The following is a 5,151-nucleotide window of genomic DNA, read 5'->3' on the forward strand; positions in this document are numbered from 1 at the left end:
CAGTTCTATACTAGGCTATGGGATAAAGTAGTTGCCTAGGTGGAGGTCAGAGTCCCTACATTAAGGAAGATGATTCAATCCCGAGGGAAATAGAGAGAAGTTACGAATGGAGCTGGATTTTGTAGAAGAGCAACAAGATCAAGCTCAAATTAGGGTTGCAGCATATCAACAAGGGTTAGCTAGGTATTCTAGTTCATGAGTAAAGATTCAAACTTTTAAACTAAAGGGTTTAGTCTTAAGGAATGCTAGATTGCATTAAGGAGAGACAAGTTCTAACAAGCTTAGACCTAATTAGGAAGGATTGTATTAAGTAGTTGTGGAGTTCAAGCCCTTGACCTATAAGTTGAAAGACATAGAAGGATGAAAGCTTCATAAAACCAAGAATTCAAATTCATTAAAGAAATATTACCAATAGTTGTACGATGGGAAATGTTTGAATTCCATTAAAATCAACTAGTTCATTAGTAAAAATAGTGTGTGATTCAAAATAACCTTTAATATGTCTTAGTACATATCAGGCACTACCACAACCATCATAATACATATCAAATACCACTAGAGGTGTAAGTATTAGCTTTGGTGCAACACCAAGAGGGGGGGTGAATTGGATATTTAAAATTTATTGCCTAGGTCAATTGGTTTAACAACAATATTACATAACCTAGGGTCAGTCTATGCGATTAACAAATAAACATACACGTACAATAAAAGTAAAGTGCCAAAAAGTAAATAGTACACGCAATATGTTATCGAGGTTCGACCAAATTGCCTATGTCCCTGCCTTGGCTAACAAGCACAATGATTACCACTATAGGTTCACTTAACGGGTGGAGTGACACCTAAATAATCAGGTCAATTAGCACAAAACCAACCTCAACCTTTAAAACCAGATCAATTAACACAGGGCTGACCTTAACCTATACAATCCTTCCGGACTGGATTACCGCTCCCTTAGGTCACGCCTGAAAATACAACCATAAGTTCACAATAAAATGGTATAGTGATTATACTTTCATGTAAAGTAGATATGTACCAAAATACAGCACAAACAAATATGCACTCATAGATGATATAGATTTAATGCTCAGGTGAGATCGAATATGTAAACTCTCTAAAATGTGTGAGTGTATGTATATGTGAGAGTTCAAACTTTGATTCAAGATAAGATATTCAACACACAAATGATCAAAGGAAGTTTAACACAATCCAAATCAAATATCTTAAGGATACTCTAACTGTAAGGCACAATAGATATGTTGGATTGAAGCTAGTAAAAACAATATCAAGGATAATATGCAAGCTTGTGTAAAATAATATTTTTGCAAATCAAAATTCACAAGCTTGATGAGTCTTGCAATCAAGATGCAAAGACTCACTAGCTATGAGGGTATTACCACTCAAAGATTTATTGTTTAAATTGGGGAAAAGCCCCTAACTAAGAACTCTCAATGAAAATTAATCAATCAACAAGCACGAAGAGTTTTAGAAATGTAGAATACTCAATAACACTCTTGGGATCTTGATCTATCAAGGGAATAACAAAATAAAGTGTATGGAAGTAGTATGGGCTAAATGAGATTTTGAAAGTTTAAGAGAGTTTTTGCTTAATGATCTTGCTAATCAACCCTTAATTTTGCAAATGAAAAGATATATATAGGAAAAGGCAAAGTTTTGACCGTTGGGGACTCAATGGGCATTATTAAAAAGATTTTAAATGAGTTTAACATTTTAATCCTATTTAACCCCTTTAAATTTTCAGCAAAAATTAATTTACTCTATGAGATTCAGGTGCCCAGTCTAAGGTTCGGGTGCTCGAATAGACACACTTAAAAAATTACTTTTTAAAGATTCGGGTGCCTGAAGAAACAGTCGGTTTGATGAACAAAAGTCAGTAACATTTGTCGCGCGGTTTGGGTGCCCAGTGAAAAGTTCGGTAGCCCGAACTTGCTAATTCGGTCACCCGAGGCACATTTGAACGTGGGATTCGGGCGCCCGGGTTGGTGAAAAGATGTCCTGACATATGTTCGGATAGGGTCAATACAGGTTCGGTCGCTCGAAGCCTGGTCAAACTATTGACTTTCTAGCAGTTCAGGTGCCCGAGGAGTTTTGAACTCCTGGGGTTCGGTCACCCGACCTCTCTCATATTATGCCATTTTGCAAATTTTACTTTAATTAATTCCACTAATTATGTAAGTGATATGAGGACTTTTTAGTGCATATGTGTTGAGATCTAAGGTCTTTTCAAGTACGCCCAAAGGGTGCCCTAAGGTCATTCGGTACCTATGGTCTCATTAAGCATTAAATCCTATCATGCATGCAGATGCATTATTACAAATCATATAAATTATTAAAGACCAATTAAAAAGAAATGCAAATACAATAAAGAATAGGTCTTCATTCTTTTGATTCTTCAGACACCATAAATGAAGCTTGATCTTCATAATCTGTATGACTTGCTAAAGTTCCTACCAATTGTGCATGCTAAGGATAGACCTATTCAAGAAGCTCAGTGTGCAGGTGAGGAACATTGATTTTATCATAATCAAAACGGGATCAGACTCATAGAGTCAACAGTAAGTGAGTCAAACATACTCGTGACCTACTTAGACTTGACTCTTCCTCTAACTCAACTTGATTCTACTCAAGTTTAGGTCAAGTTCAAGCTACTCGAATATTTTAATAAGTCGAGTTCAAGCTCAGCAATAGTACTTGAGTTGAGTTTTGAGCCTAATCGAGTTTTTTTTTTTTAATTTTATTATTTTTGCATCATACATGTCATATAATATATATTTTATAAATATATTTGAAATTATATGCACATTATATATATTTATGTTTGTACTTAATATTGATTTGTAATCGAGTTGAGCTTAATCAATTCAAACTCAAGTTTTATATAATTTTAGTCAAGCCAAGTTTGAGTTTAATAATTATGAAATCGATCAAAATCGAGTTAAGTTTTGAACTTAATATTTTTTAGTCGAGTCGAGTTTGAGTATTTTTACCATGTTTATTTGACTCAACTTGAATACACCCCTAGATACCATTATAGCCAAGGTAAATGCTCCCTAGTTACTATTCCTGATTTGAAAAATGAGCAATTCTCATCTTAACAAATGGGTAAAACCCATGGATTTGACATTGAGGAGAGCTCATATTGATAGATGAGCAATGCCCATAGGCTTGACAGATGAGCAGTGCACAAATTAACATATAAGCGACACCCATAGATTTGATTGATAAGCAATACTTATATTGACAGATGGAAAATGCTCATATATTTGACAGATAAATAGAGCTCATATTGAAAAATGGGTAATGCTCACAAGCTTGAAAGATAAGCAGAACTCATATTGACAAATGGGCAATACCTATTGGCTTGACAAATGAGCACTGTTCATATTGACAGATAGGCAATGCCTATAGGCTTGACAAATGAGTAGCTTCTTATAGATGTGCAATGCCCAAAGGCTTGAAAGATAGGTAGTGTAGACACCCGTTTTTTTTCTACCATTTTATAGAAAAACTACTTAGTTGTTTAATCCCTTGAATTTTGAAATTTTCAAATAAACATGGTTGAAATTGTTTTCTTTTGAAATAATCTTAATTTAGCTTTTCAAAATCACCAAATTTAGTTTTTCCAAGAAAAAAATTTTAAAATATAAAAATGGGTCCTCTTTTAAGTTCTTTTCTTAGCGGGAACACTCATTACCAGTGCTTCACTCTCCCACCACCCAAAGGTAAGTATTCATCCACTAAGTTCATATTATAAAGAGTTTTTTTATAAATAAAAAAAAAATTACAATCACCCACCTACACTGGTTTACAAATAAAATGTAACCAAAGTTGATTCGAAAAGAAGAAAATTTCAAGCTCCATCTTCAAGTCACTTTGATTGAGTTTCCCTTCGACTACTTGCACCTACACATACAATCATAGCATAACTCAAGGTTAGTGTGGGGAGGTTCAACACTAGTCACAGACTAAAGCAGTTTATTTAGTAATTTGAGGTCCACAATGGACCTATAGTTGGATTGAAGCCCAAACTTAGGCTTATTGTATAATATAAGGCCCATAATGGGCTTATACTTGGATTGAAGCTCTAAATTGGGCTTGTTTTATGAATTAAGGCCCACAATGGCATGAGGAGAAGCCCAATTTGGGCTTATGGTCGTAACTGGAGGCCCAATGAAGGACCTGTGATTTAATTATTAGGGTCCAATTTTAGAAGCCTGAATTTCCTTGCTTAGATAAGCCTAATTAACTCCATGCTACTGCAACCCATCACCTTCACTTTCTTCTTCCTTGCTCAGATAAGCCTAATTAACTCCATGCTACTGCAACCCATTACCTTTGTTGTTTTTTTGTCCCACATTGGTAGAATAGTTCTACATTAGTATAAAAGGTTGTTTTGCATTTTTTATATTATTTGTCCCACATTAGAGAGAAGTGTTTTTTGGACTTGAGGTTGAAGCTATATAAAGAGCTCAACTCTTCATTTGTAAAACACACCTCAAAGTTGTACTTTGTCAAGAAGTAGTGGATTGATCATCGGCACCCGAGGACATAGGTAATTCTATACCGAACCTCGTAAATTTCTTGTCTTGTTCTTTTTATTGTTTTATTATTACTTTCTGCATTGCTTTAATTTCTTATATATTTAATAGCAATAGTTGTAGTATTGGTGTTTGGCACAAGTGGGGTGCCCAACACAACAATTGGTATCAGAGTTAGGTTGAATAGTGTTGATACAGAGGTGTTCCTCTGTTAGGATCCTTGATTCCATGTTTGATGCCTAAAAAAGATCTTGTCTAAGTGAGTGCTCAGAAACCATTGCGGCTCAGTCGCTCCTTGGAGGTCGGTCTGGTCAAAGTGGAATTTCATAGGATAAAACAAAGTAGACAAAGTTGGTATGTACTATTCATCCTAGGTTTTTTGCTTTGTTGGTTGCTATTGAATATATAGAAGATGGAAGAAACTAGTGCAGCAATAGAAGAAACTATGTCCACACAAACTCCAACCCCTTCGGCTTCGACATCATCATCGAAGACGATAGCTAATGCTCGATTTGAGATGGAGAAATTTGATGGTACCAATAATCTGGGTATGTGGCAATGTGAGGTGATGGACTTCTTGTATCAACAAGAGCTA

The sequence above is a fragment of the Malania oleifera genome, chromosome 9 (genome assembly GCF_029873635.1).
Source record: "Malania oleifera isolate guangnan ecotype guangnan chromosome 9, ASM2987363v1, whole genome shotgun sequence".
In the NCBI taxonomy this organism is placed as follows: Eukaryota; Viridiplantae; Streptophyta; class Magnoliopsida; order Santalales; family Ximeniaceae; genus Malania; species Malania oleifera.